The 13,164-nt window shown below is 45.0% G+C and overlaps 1 protein-coding gene across 2 annotated transcripts in view; it reads left to right on the top strand.

Moving 5' to 3' along the window:
- MYO5B (myosin VB) overlaps positions 1–13,164 on the top strand; it is a 160,364-nt gene that overhangs the window by 41,810 nt on the left and 105,390 nt on the right. The window lies entirely within an intron of this gene.

Below are 13,164 nucleotides of genomic sequence, written 5' to 3'. Positions count from 1 at the left end.
GGGCAGAAGTTAGGATGTTTGCTGGTGTGCAAGTGTTAGTGAAGTTGTCCTATGCTTTCTTTCCTTCCCCAAGCTGTTGATGTCCATAAGATGGGGCTGGAGGAACCTTCACAGGTGGATGTAAACGTCTGCTGTATCCTCTGGTGTTATCCAGTCATCAGGAAATGACAATTTAAACGGGGGAAAAAAAGGGACTGCAGAGGGTGTACAACATCATCTGATTCCTTTTTTATGGCCGCAGTAGTTCAGAGCACCTATGTATGTGTGCATGTGTTAAAACTCCCCTTTAAATGAAAGTGTTTCCCAAGGAGGATGGTTTGCAGCACTTGTGTGTAAAACAGGTTAAATAAAGGCAAGTGATTAAAACTCACACTTGACAGCCTCTAATTTTTACAGTGACCAGCTCTTTATAAACTCCCTGCATACGCAGTGTGAGACTAACTGCACCCGGTTCACTGAAACAATATTGTTTTAGGCTAAATACACAGCATGGAGTTAACTTGCTCCAAGCGCTGCTGCCAGAGGCATTGGAGTCAAGTACTGGGGTGGTAGAAAACTGGATCATTTACTGATTGCTAATAGCTGCGGCTGTGGAGTTTGAAGCAATCTGTGCTTTGGGATGCATGTTAACTGCAGAGCAGTGCAACCATCTCCTCTGCTCCTGGTTTCTGTCCTCCTGATACACTTGGTGAGATGCATTGGGTGTTGGTGACTTTTACACCTCTGAGTGCTGCAGAAGATATTTGTGCTGCAGAAAGCAGGCTGAAAGCTTTGTGGGGACAGCCAGGATTGCCCAGAGCAGCAGCATAGCTGCCAGTGTCCTGGCTGGTTGCTTTTTGCTTTCCTTACAGAGGAACAAACGATCCCTTGTGTGCCCTGATCCTGACGGTGGCTCTGATTCCCTTGTGTGCCATCAGTCTGGGCAGAAGCCTGGAGTCTAGCAAGAATATTCCCCTTGACCCTTCATTTCTGCTGAAGTGAGCCTGACCAGCAGCTTCCCATGCACGAGCAGGGATTGTTTGTCACTGCTAACCCTAACCCACAATCCTCTTGATGGGTATGTCCCATTGGTTATTGCCAGCTCTATGATGGAAGTTTGCAGGGGGACAATGCAACACCAGCTTTTCATTTCCAGCCTTTGGGGCTTTAGTTGGCTATTTAGCTCTCCTTCATGTCTGCAGCCACATTTTTCTTCTCCCCGGCTATCCTCAGTCCGCTCAGCTTGTGGATGTGGTCACTGTGTTGTCCCTTGATGCTGAGCTCAGTGTGTTGGGAAAATTATCGCAGTATGCTGCAGTACTGAATCTATTTGTGTGGATTTTTGTGCCCTTGGTATTTACCTCTTCCTTTTGTACCAGTTGAGTTCACTCAAGCCAGGACTTGCTAGTCCAAGTAAGATTTCTTAATGGGTGTTTTATTTATTTACTTTTAAAATAATGGAATATAATTAATAAAATGCAAAGTTGAACAGAACTAGGTGATAGAATTACGTGGTGTGTCATTACTGTGGGCAGTGGGGCAGGAGAATGGGCTCTCCTAAGGCTGTAAAACGTCTTCCAGAAATGGGGAGCATGTAGTGAAGGTAGTCTTTGCTCAAATCAAGCATCAAAAGCATCATAAACCCTTTACTGTATATTCTGTATGTTTTCCAATGAGCATGTCTGGATCTCACTGTGGTAGCAACTTTATTGTCACATATGTGGACCTCTTAGCTGGCGTGACATGGCAGCAGTTCATGTCCGCTAACAGACACAAGATAAGTGCAGTGTTCAAATCTTATGATGAAAAAGATCTCGAGTAACTTGCAAGTCTTGAGACTTACAGCAGCCTCCTAAGAAACATGTGGACTGAGTGAAGTCATACTCTTTAGTCACTTGTGTATCCATCAGGCTGATGCTTTCACAGATGGCACTTGTAACTTCAGTGGGAATGCGAGTGTTCTGGTACCCTGATGGTTAAACTGGAGTTTCTTCCTCCCCAGCGTGAGGATCTCCTCACAGTGTTGTCAATGGGTTTTGCAGAAGAAACAACACAAGAAACATAGAAGTTATTTGGGGGCTGGGTTTACATCTCTGGACTGCTTGGTGGGTACCAGAGAAACCCTGGTGCCTGCAATTCAAACCAGGGTCAGCATCTCCTGTGTGATTCTGAAATTGTGAGTTATATGGAAATAGCACGTCTTGCCTTTTCAGCCCTGTTGCCAGCATGCTGTTTCTGTCACTAAATAGTTAAGTACTAGGACTGCAGATGGGTAACTCTGTTTAGTAGTGTTGTTCTGTTTTGTTTGGAAGTTAGTGCACCCAGGTCTTGCATTGCACTATCAGAAGCATACGCCAAAATGTAAAAATCACTGCTTGCCTACACCAACAAACACCACACATGATCTGTGTCTTGCAAGATGCAGTGCTGGTGGGACTGTGCATGGCCACAACCATGCTTTCTTCTGCTCTGGGGAGCAATGCCAGAGCTGAAAAAGAGCAGAAATTGCAGCATCAGCCCTGTGCTTAACCCCATAAAGATGGGCAGGGGTATGGGCACAGTGGGGGGGTGCTGTCATTTGAAAGCACTTTAAATTTCAAGCTTTAAAAGAGGATTTAAAGCCATACAATGAGAGAGCGGGTAGGAGTCAAGAGAGATTAACCCCCAGCAGGGATGGGCAAGGAATCAGTCTGGCACAATAAATAAGGCTGAATGCTGTGTTGTATTAAAGGCGGGGAAAGGTCTCATGTCTCCTGGCGAATGAGGCTGGGCTGAGGGTTTACAGTGAACTGTGGGGCCAACCTGTGCTGCAGCTCTGCAGGGCTTTGCAGCAGGTACCTCTCAAAAAGAGTCAGAGGATAAAATCACTAATAGCCTTGAACTCAGAAAGCAGAGAAACCGAGGGGTGTCTCTTCTGCTTAAAGTGGGATAGGGAGGAGGTTTTGGAAGAGCTACCCTATGAACACATCAATGCTGATGTGAAACCTCAGGGTCCGCAGAAGCAACTGGACACAGCTCCTCCAGAGGTAATATAAAGAAAGAAGAGTAAAAATGGGAGAGACTTAGATAGTGTTTGTCGGGTACTGGAGGAGTCACCCTCCAGTCTTACTTGTCCTGCTATGGGAGAGGACAGAGAGGCTCTAAGTGACCAACTAAATGATCCTATTTTAGTTTATTTTTTCGCAATCTGGGATGAGAACTGTGCTATCTCCTAGCAGCTTTAATCATAAATGAGACATCCCTTACAGAGAAATCATAAATACACATAATGGGACAGCACTGGCATGGGACAGCTTAAGGCACAGAAAGGTCAGTGTGTGACTAAGAATAACGACTCTGTGTGTGAAATATTGGAAAGAGCTGTAATAGGCTGCATTAGATATGTAATTACTGCTGTGATGCAGATGAGCTGTTCCAGCTCTGAGGTGTGAAAGCTGTAACACCAAATATCATTAAACATTCAAAAAGGTGTTTATAAGCATCATAATTACATCAGAACACAACTTGTGATTGTCCTTGACCACCACCTAGTCACTGCTTGCTATATCCAGTGAAGTTCTGGAGACCTCAGGGCAGAGAACCCAAAGTCAGTGGCCCCAGTGGTTTCTGAAAATCTTTCTGAGGTTTTCCCAATGTATATCAACTATAATTAATTAGATGGTCAGGCAGGAGTTCTAAAAGATTCAGTGGTTGATAGTGGTTGAGGTGAAGTCTGTAGGAAGGACTTTGTGGGACTGCCATGGGGAGGAAGAGCAATAGACTTGTCCTTCTGGTGCCTGCAGAGCTGAACTGCTGGGGTATCATCTTACTAGCTCAGGGAGAAGAAAGCCAGCATGATTCTTGCCTGTCTGTGATACTTTTCGGGAGGATGAAGTACAAAGCCTCCTCCATCTGTAAGGCTGCAGTGCTCCACAGGGACCAGTGCTTGCGGGTGGCTTTGGTCAGAGCCGGGGATGCTCTGTGATGTGATCCCAGCGCAGAAAAGAGCTTCAGGGTGCCAGAGAGCTAATAAAATTGGCAGGGTGCGTGTTTTGCTCTCATTAAAAACGGCACACAAAAGAATTGCTGACCTCTTTTAAGTGTGGCTGAGGAGCTTGTGTTCTTCCCCAATGGGCTATGCAAAGCATAAATCCTGGGAGAAGGTCATCCCGCCTGCCTGCCCTCAGGGATTGGTGGGAAGACTGGAGACAGCTCAGCATTTTGCAGGAACTTTGAGCACTCAGGATTTTCTTTGCTATTGAAGGGGCATTTCCAGCCGGCTGCACAAAGCAGTTCGGGGAGAAAGTCCGTCAATGAGCTAGGACCAGTGGGACTCCCACTGCTCTCATAGGAAGAGTTTTCTGGAGCATCACATTAAAAGTGCTCTGACCTCTGCAAAGACATCTTAATTTGCACCGTGGTATTTGATCTCAGTGTTAGAAACATCAGATTGGTGTGCGTGTTAAATAGTGCTGTATAGAAGGAACGGTGCTGCTGGCGACTGCTGCAGAAGGGAAGGTTAATTTGCATGTTACTTGTTCTTTGAGCATCATGCTGCGAGCTCATCCTTTCCATTTAGGGCCAAACCACTACTTGTAGGCTTTTCCCAGCAAATGGGACAAGCTTTAACCTGCCAGAGGGGAGACTGAGATGAGGTCTTAGGCAGAAGCTCTTCCCTGTGAGGGTGCTGAGGCACTGGCACAGGGTGCCCAGAGAAGCTGTGGCTGCCCCATCCCTGGCAGTGTTCAAGGCCAGGTTGGACACAGGGGCTTGGAGCAAGCTGCTGTAGTGGAAGGTGTCCCTGCCCATGGCAAGAGGTTGGAAGTGGATGAGCTTTAAGGTCTCTTCCAACCTAAATCAGTCTGGGATTCTATGATTCTGAGAAATTCAAGCTCATTTTTTTTCTCTGATTTGTTGCTAAAACCCAGGTATTTGTAGGTAAATTGGCTTGGAAGCTGCTCAGGATGGACCCTCATGCGTCTTCTGAAGTAAGACCTTGGGTGTGCATGATCTAACATCCCCCAGGGACACCTGCAAAAGCTGATGGACATTACACCAGGCTTTAGGATCACTGAAATGGGATGTTATTGTGTTCTTTCTTTAGTTTTTGCACTAAAGTGCAATGCTGTCTCTACAGTTGTGATGGTACCAGGATGGAGAAAGGGTACAGCAGCTTTGGGGTGGTTCTGGCCAAAGTGTATTTTGGAGTTGTGATGTACCTCATGTTCGGTGTAGGATGTTGGTGAAAGAATTAATTATTCTTCCCCATCAGTACAAGTCACTATATAAAAATATGTCTACATCAAAACAAAAAAAAACAAAAAAAAAAAAAAGAAAAAAAAGAGAAAAAAGTATAGGCTAATAATTCGTGTTGTTTATGAGAGCTGCAGTGTAAGAAAGGCCCAGAAAAACATGTAGCATTTGAAAAGCCATCCTTACGTTGCTGCTGGCTTCAGCATCTGTGGCTTAAAACATGCATTTGCAGCAGATGTGTGATAATGCAAAGAGAAAGCATGCCCTTAAACACTCTTGTTCAACCAGACACTAAATAATGTCTTCTTGGGTTTCTCTGGGGGAAAAGTCCCACTATCCCAAAGTTGTGTTTTCATGTATGTGCTGACTGACGATGCCAGGCCTGGTATATTAAATACCCAAATTAAAGCCAACAAGTAAAACATTGCTGCTGAGAGTGGCAGCAGCTCTGCTGGCCCAAATTCCACTTATCCCACTAAGATGGGAATGATTCCTGGCTTCAGAGGTCATTTCTGAGGCAGCTCTTATCCACAGTACAATGCTGGAACACACTGATTTTAATCTTTATAGGGCACAACTTCTGTTTATTCATGTGAAGGCAGAGTTAGACCCATCTCAGTTTTCATCACTGTTGTTAGTACTTGGGGCAATGCAATCCTATGGTAATTAGATTATTGCATTTTATGTATTGCTAACAACGTAATGCAATAGCTAAACTCTTTAGCCTGAACAGTGCTGTCAATACAGCAGTGTCTTAGAGTTTGCTGTGCATTGGGTCTTTGTGGGTGTTCTTGTTGTGGTGAAGCTAAATTCAAACTACAGTACCTAAAGCATTTTTAATCTTCAGATTGCTTTATGAACACTAATCCTCCAAGCATCCTGAAAGAAGTAGGTTAAATATGATGTCCGTAGTGGAGAGATTTATTGACTTGTTCCACAGCACAGAATTAGTGTTGGATCTGGGATTAGAGCTGGAGTGACCCCTGATAATTATTCACAGAGTCTGGCTCTGTCGTGGTTTGCTTTGGATATTTTTCTCTCTCAGAGGAGCTGTGGTTTCAGTGCAACTGTTTTTACTCTTGTTGCTGTGATCAGGATGAAGTTTGCAGTGGTTTGCTTAAGCTGCTGGTGCCAGTGACTGTTTTCTGAAGACATGATTATAAAAACGAGTCCTGTAAATTCTAGGTCCCTTCTTATAGCTGTAGGTTGCTGCTTTGACAAAAGCTGACTTTGGAAAAGTTCTGTGCTTCAGGTTTGGAGAACATTTGGAGTATGTTTATCTTCAAATACTCCTGCTTTCAAGCTGTGTTGGGGAAGGCTAAGAATGTTGGATGTGTACAAGGACACTGGGATGTCCCCTGTCTCTTCTTGACAGAGGGGTCCATCACTGTCTGTGTCCAGCCCTTTTGGTATTGCCATAGCTTGACCATCCCTTTGCCTGCAGTGAGGAGTTTGCAGGGACATTCAGCACTGACTTTACCAGGTAAATCGATGGGATATCATATATTACAATGACTAATGACACTCCCAGACTGATAACTCATATGGAAACACTGAGCAGTGTTTCATGTGTGATTGCTCTGATGCAACCAGAGTGGGTGCAGATCTTGGTACAGTTGGAGAGTGTCTCCAGTTGGGTACGCTTGAAATTTTGACATTTCTACACACCTTTCCCAGGCTTCAGGGGTAGCGGTGTTCTCTGCATTGCTGCAGGTAAAGGACTGACTGCTTAAACAGGGAAATCCTTTTCCTCAATGCAAAGGCTGATGATTAGCAGCTAGTCCTAACCAGTGCAGGTATCTGTTCGAAGTGCCCTTTCTCTTCATAGACAACTGACTTTTTTTTTTCCTTGTGAAACACCTTTAGATGTTGCCTTAATAAAAAAACCGCTGGTATATGTGAGGCTTTAGATTAGATATAAGGAAGAAGGGTTTTTTTTTATGATGAAGGTGGTGAGGCACTGGCACAGGTTGCCCAGAGAAGTGGTAGATGCCCCATTCCTGGAAACACTTAAGCTCAGGTTAGATGGGACTCCAAGCAACTTTATCTAGTTGCAGGATACTTGGACCTTGAAAAGTCCTTTCCAACCGGAACCATTCTGTGATTCTATGGTATTTTTCATGTAGTGTTAAAACGCCAAAACTCTAGTGACTGCCATATTCACCTCTCCCAACTCTTGCTGCATGTCTGTCCAAGGGTGAGTGTTGTGACGGGCATTGCTCATAACATGATAAAAAGGGATCTGTTACTCACCTACATAGCAGCTTTGGAAGTCTTTGGCACCTTGCATTGAAGAAACAATCCTGGACTTCATTCTGGTTGGACATACGCTCCTTGATGGTTTTGTAAGCGTCTCCAATGAATGGAAGCTGTAGCTCAGATGATGGTATTAGTATTCCAGGCTGTCTTAGAAAGTGAAGAAACTAAACTTCTGCAGGCCCATGAAGGTGAAGGTTTGGGGGTGAAGGTTGGGAGGCTGCATCTTTAAGTGCCTCATACCTAGTTTTGAGCTGCAGCGGTAGCATGTGCTGGGAACAGCACCTTTGGCCATTGTTGAAACCTGATCCCCATTCCATACTCTAGCCTGCTGGATGAGCATGAGCATGTTGTGTGCTGGTATGTGTGCATCATGTGTTTGGTGAGAAGAGTACTTACGCACTTCATAGCAGCATAACAAGCAAGAGTGACATCCCCAAAGCGCACAAGAGCCATGTAAGTCCCAGGAGATGTGACAGTATTGCCATGCTGCAGCATGATATTCACCCATAGCATTCCATTTTAGCCAGGCTTTATTTCCACAGTAATTCTGTGCTGATGCTGCCAAAATTGACTGTATTTCAAGCATCTTTGTAGCGTATTGCACCCGCACAATGGGAAAATATTTAAATACATTTTATTCCATGCTGAATACAAACAAGAACTGCCTGGTTTTAACCATTTCTGCTTGCTGAGCAGCCTGCTTGCTACCAGCTGCTCTGTGGGGTTCATCTGTTTTATCCCTGCTGGCACCAGCAGTTGATTAACTTGTATGCTGAAGAAGGGAAAGCCTCTGTAGCCTTTATTCCTAAGGCTTTTGTTCCTGAAGTTGAAAAAGAAATGTCTGAATGTGCGTTTTCCACTGAAAACAGACATGAGACACATTACTGCAAAAGCAGGAGCTGGAGTGCCCTTGCTGTCTTGCTTGGAATCATGGAATGGTGGAAACAGGCAGCTTTCTTTTAACTTTCATTTTTTAATTAATATAAAACAACTCCAGAAGTTTTCTTGTGCAATGCATGGAGAACCTGCCTGGCGTATTCCATGTATCTGCACATCAGCTGTTAGGGCAAATTCCTGAGAAGGTCTAATGAAATGAGGCCGAGCAGCCGTAGTAGCAGTAAATGGTGTTGTCCTTGGTTTTTATCACTAGGTTCAATGTCTTTTGGAGAATAATGGTAGTTTTAAAATAAGGCAAGCTAGAGACAGGAGTACAACACTCAGGATGCCATGTAAAAGGCAGTTTGTGATGGGACCTGAATTCCACAGAGACTGTGGGTCTGGAGATCCCCTTGGATGATCTCCCTGGTGGGTTGGTCTCTGCCTGCTTCAGCCAGGCATACCCCAGTAGCTGACGTGGAGAAGTTTGGTAGCAAGAGGTATTAGTTCTGAATCCTAAACAGAAAAAAGCGAGATTAGAAAACACTACCTTGTAGAAGTGCTGACTGGATGCCAAGTAATGCATAATTCTCTATTTTGAGCTTTATTGGCTTCATTCATCCAAAAGTTCTCTCTCAGAATTGTGTAGTTTTCATCTTGACTTTAAAAAAAAAAAGTGGCAATGAAACGTTTTCTGAACAGAATGAGCAAAAATTCTCAAGTGACTTTCAGGCAAGTGTAGCTCTAAGCCAGACAGACACCTTTCCATTTGCAGAGCTCCTTTTGCAAGGCCAGCGCTTGCTGGCAGAGATCTTGGTTGTCACCTCTTCTTCCTCGCCTCCGATGAAGAATAGTCTGTTCATCTGCTCTTGCAGCCCATGCCAGAGCTGATCGTAAGGTCATTTCCAACCCTAACTATTCTACAATACTATGATTCTGTGATTTCTTTGTAGCCAACACAAGTTTTATGTGTTGCATACTACTCATAACCAACATGGGATGTTCACTGGTGGACTTCAGCAAGTGGTTGTCCATAAAGATTAAATCAGAGTTAAAACTTGTCACCTACTTTAACCAGAGATAAACCATGATGTATCACTGCCATCACCTGTCCCAGGAACTGTAGATGTGGGTTTATCCAGCATACTTCTGGTTTTGGTGCTTAGTCTTCCTTCCTAACTCTGAAGTTGGCACAGGTTTCCTCCATTGGACTCATGTGTCTGATGGCTTATGTTACAAAACCAGCTTTATTGCATACCCATGGAAGTGCAGAGGTGTGAGACGGGCATGTTGGCAGGCCCCTGTCTGCATCCTGCCAGCTGGCTGCCTGCAGCAGAGTCACGGTGGCTGTGCCAAGATGTACGGGGGGGGCATATAGCCATGACTTAGCAAGTCCTGGGTAAGACGTGCAGGTTGTCCTCACCTGGGTTGAGTCACCAGGAACACCATCTCCAGGTTGTTGTCTGCCTGGGTGAGGCTGTGCTCAGTTCACAGGTGGTAGAGCTAAGGGTGGTTGGAGGTTCCTCTTGCCTTCCTAATGGGTGATGCCCAGGAGACTGGTGGAGCTGGATAAGGGGTGGATAGGATGCACTTTGTGAATTGGTACCTGTAAAATATAAACAGAGTTGGACATTAGCTTGCCAGTGCTGGAAGTATCACAAAGTTGTGGTTTGCTCCAAAATATCACATGTTTGACTTTATAGGGTCAGAATTCTTGAAGTAATTAAGGTGTACATGCCTGACAGCAGGGGAAAGTAATAGTGTGGTGTTGCAGCATCTTTGTATTTTTGTTGAAAGAGTAAGAGTGATGCATGGCAATCATTTAGCCCCTATTCTCGTCTCTTGCTGGTATAAACTTGAACCAAGTACCTTAAATTGAAATGCATTTTTATGGTGTTTCCTGATGTCAAAAGAACTGCAAAGTCTAAATTTATTGTTGCACTGGTATATACGGTTTTGTGTGCCTGTATTCAGCCCTGATTCATGAAAGCCAGATAGATTCTGGGAAGTTTAATTTGATCTTATTTAAAACCACACTCAATTACATACTTACAGCTTATCCTTATACCTCTGAAGCTTTGGAGCTTATATCAAATCCTGTAATGAAAACTCTTTCCTTCCCAAAGTCTGTGGCCAGATTGCAGAGGTGTTGGGTTTGCCATGTGCCAGGATGCAACAGGGAGCAGATCCCACTGCACCAGAGGCACTTGCTCTCAGTGCCAGCAGATCTTTGACTAGAGGGATATAGTTCTCCTCAAAATGAGCTCCTCTTGGTGCCCTGATCCTTCCTTTGCCTTGCAGCTCAGGCACATTAAACTGATTAATTATTGAGATGTATCTAATGGGTACCACTTTGTGCACCCATGGTGGGAAAAGCTGGGTATTTAATATAGCCATGATGACTTGTGCAAGAGGGGTTTTTTTTTGTGTAAATGATGAATTTTGCAAGTAGAAAAAGGCATTAGGATGAGTCTTGCGCTCTATGCAAAGCTCAAAAGCTACCTGAGGTGAGGCACCCTCATGTTCCCTATGCAAAGTCCTGTGCCCTGGAGATGTCAACACTTCTGTAAGCAAATTTGGTGTGTGCTCGGAGGGCAGGTAAGTCTGCCCCATCCTTCTGTTAATGAGCGAGTCATTCTTTAAAGCTTTTGCAAAGCTCCAGGAGTGCGACAGGCTTTACTTAGTGATGTCTACCAGGAATTGCTTTTAAACTCTTCATTTGTCTGGTTTTACCCCTTGATCCCAGAAGTACCTCTGTGCTTTGGAGCAGTGACTTACAATTTGGGAGGATTTGGGGATAGATAGTGTGAGTCTGATGTCATAGAATCATAGAATAGTTAGGGTTGGAAAGGACCTCAGGTTCATCAAGCTCCAAACCCCCTGCCATGGGCAGGTACACCTCGCTCTAAACCATATCACCCAAGGCCTTATCCAACCTGGCCTTGAACACTGCCAGGGATGAAGCATTCACAATCTCCCTGGGCAACCTATTCCAGTGCCTCACCACCCTAACAGGAAAGAATTTCCTCCTTATATCCAATCTAAACTTCCCCTGTTTAAGTTTTAACCCATTACCCCTTGTCCTGTCACTACAGTCCCTAATGAAGAGTCCATCCCCAGCATCCCTACAGGCCCCCTTCAGATACTGGAAGGCTGCTCTGAGGTCTCCATGCAGCCTTCTCTTCTCCAGGCTGAACAGCCCCAACTTTCTCAACCAATCTTAATATGGGAGGTGCTCCAGTCCCTTGATCATTCTTGTGGCCCTCCTCTGGACTTGTTCCAACAGATCCATCTCCTTTTTATATTGAGGACACCAGAATCGTACACAATACTCCAGGTGAGGTCTCACGAGAGCAGAATAAAGGGGCAGGATCACCTCCTTTGACCTGCTGGTCATGCTCCTTTTGATGCAGCCCAGGATATGGTTGGCTTTCTGGGCTGCAAGCGCAAACTGAAGCTGGCTCATGTTCATTTTCTCATTGACCAGCACCCCCAAGTCCTTCTCCACACATCTACTCTGAATCTCTTTTCTGCCCAGCCTGTATCTGTGCCTGGGATTGCTCCGACCCAGGTGTAGGACCTTGCACTTGTCATGGTTAAACTTCATGAGGTTGGCATCAGCCCACCTCACAAGCGTGTCAGGGTCCCTCTGGATGGCATTCCTTCCCTCCAGCCTATCAACCGAACCACACAGCTTGGTGTCATCAGCAAACTTGCTGAGGGTGCACTCAATCCCACTGTTCATGTCAGTGACAAAGGTGTTAAACAAGACCGGTCCCAACACTGATCCCTGAGGGACACACTCGTTACTGGTCTCCAGCCGGACATTGAGCCATTGACCACAACTCTTTGTGTGCGGCCATCCAGCCAGTTCTTTATCCACCGAGTGTTCCATTCATCAAATTGAAGTCTCTCCAATTTAGAGACAAGGATGTCGTGTGGGACAGTGTCGAACGCTTTACACAGGTCCAGGTAGATGACATCAACTGCTTTACTGCTGCCCATCAGTTCTGTAGCCCCATCATAGAAGGCCACCAAAGCCTGCCAGAGCATGTCAGAGACATGCTTTGTATTGTTGTTGCCAAAGTTTTAAACAGATGTTACATATGTATATATGTGAAAATACTGATATTCATGTGATTGCATAGAGAATTGTAGGACTTGTGCAATTTCATAGAATCATAGAATAGAATCACAGAATAGTTAGGGTTGGAAAGGACCTTAAGATCATCCAGTTCCAACCCCCCTGCCATGGGCAGGGACACCTCACACTAAACCATGTCACCCAAGGCTCTGTACGACCTGGCCTTGAACACTGCCAGGGATGGAGCATTCACGGCTTCCCTGGGCAACCTATTCTCGTGCCTCTCCACCCTAACAGAAAAGAATTTATTCCTTATATCCAATCTAAACTTCCCCTGTTTAAGTTTTAACCTGTTACTCCTTGTCCTGTCACTACAATCCCTAACAAAGAGTCCCTCCACACATCCTTGTAGGCCCCCTTCAGTTACTGGAAGGCTGCTATGAGGCTATGAGGTCCAGACTGAACAGCACCAACTTTCTCAGCCTACCTCCATACAGAAGTTTCTCCAGTCCCCTGATCATCCTCATGGCCCTCCTCTGGACTTGTTCCAACAGTTCCATGTCCTTTTTATGTTGAGGACACCAGAACTGCACACAATGCTCTAGGTGAGGTCTCACAAGAACAGAGTACAACAACTCAGTTTTCAGGAGCTTGACTTCACAACTTCAATGTTCTTAACTTATTTTGAGCATAATATCTCAGCAATTGGCTACATGAGCGACTTTCACAACTAT

Source organism: Neopsephotus bourkii, unplaced genomic scaffold (genome assembly GCF_033783945.1).
Source record: "Neopsephotus bourkii isolate Nb327-2 ecotype Australia unplaced genomic scaffold, CSIRO-AGI_Nbou_v1 NB_682, whole genome shotgun sequence".
Classification (NCBI taxonomy): domain Eukaryota; kingdom Metazoa; phylum Chordata; class Aves; order Psittaciformes; family Psittacidae; genus Neopsephotus; species Neopsephotus bourkii.
This window is presented reverse-complemented; position numbering and strand designations above follow the sequence as displayed.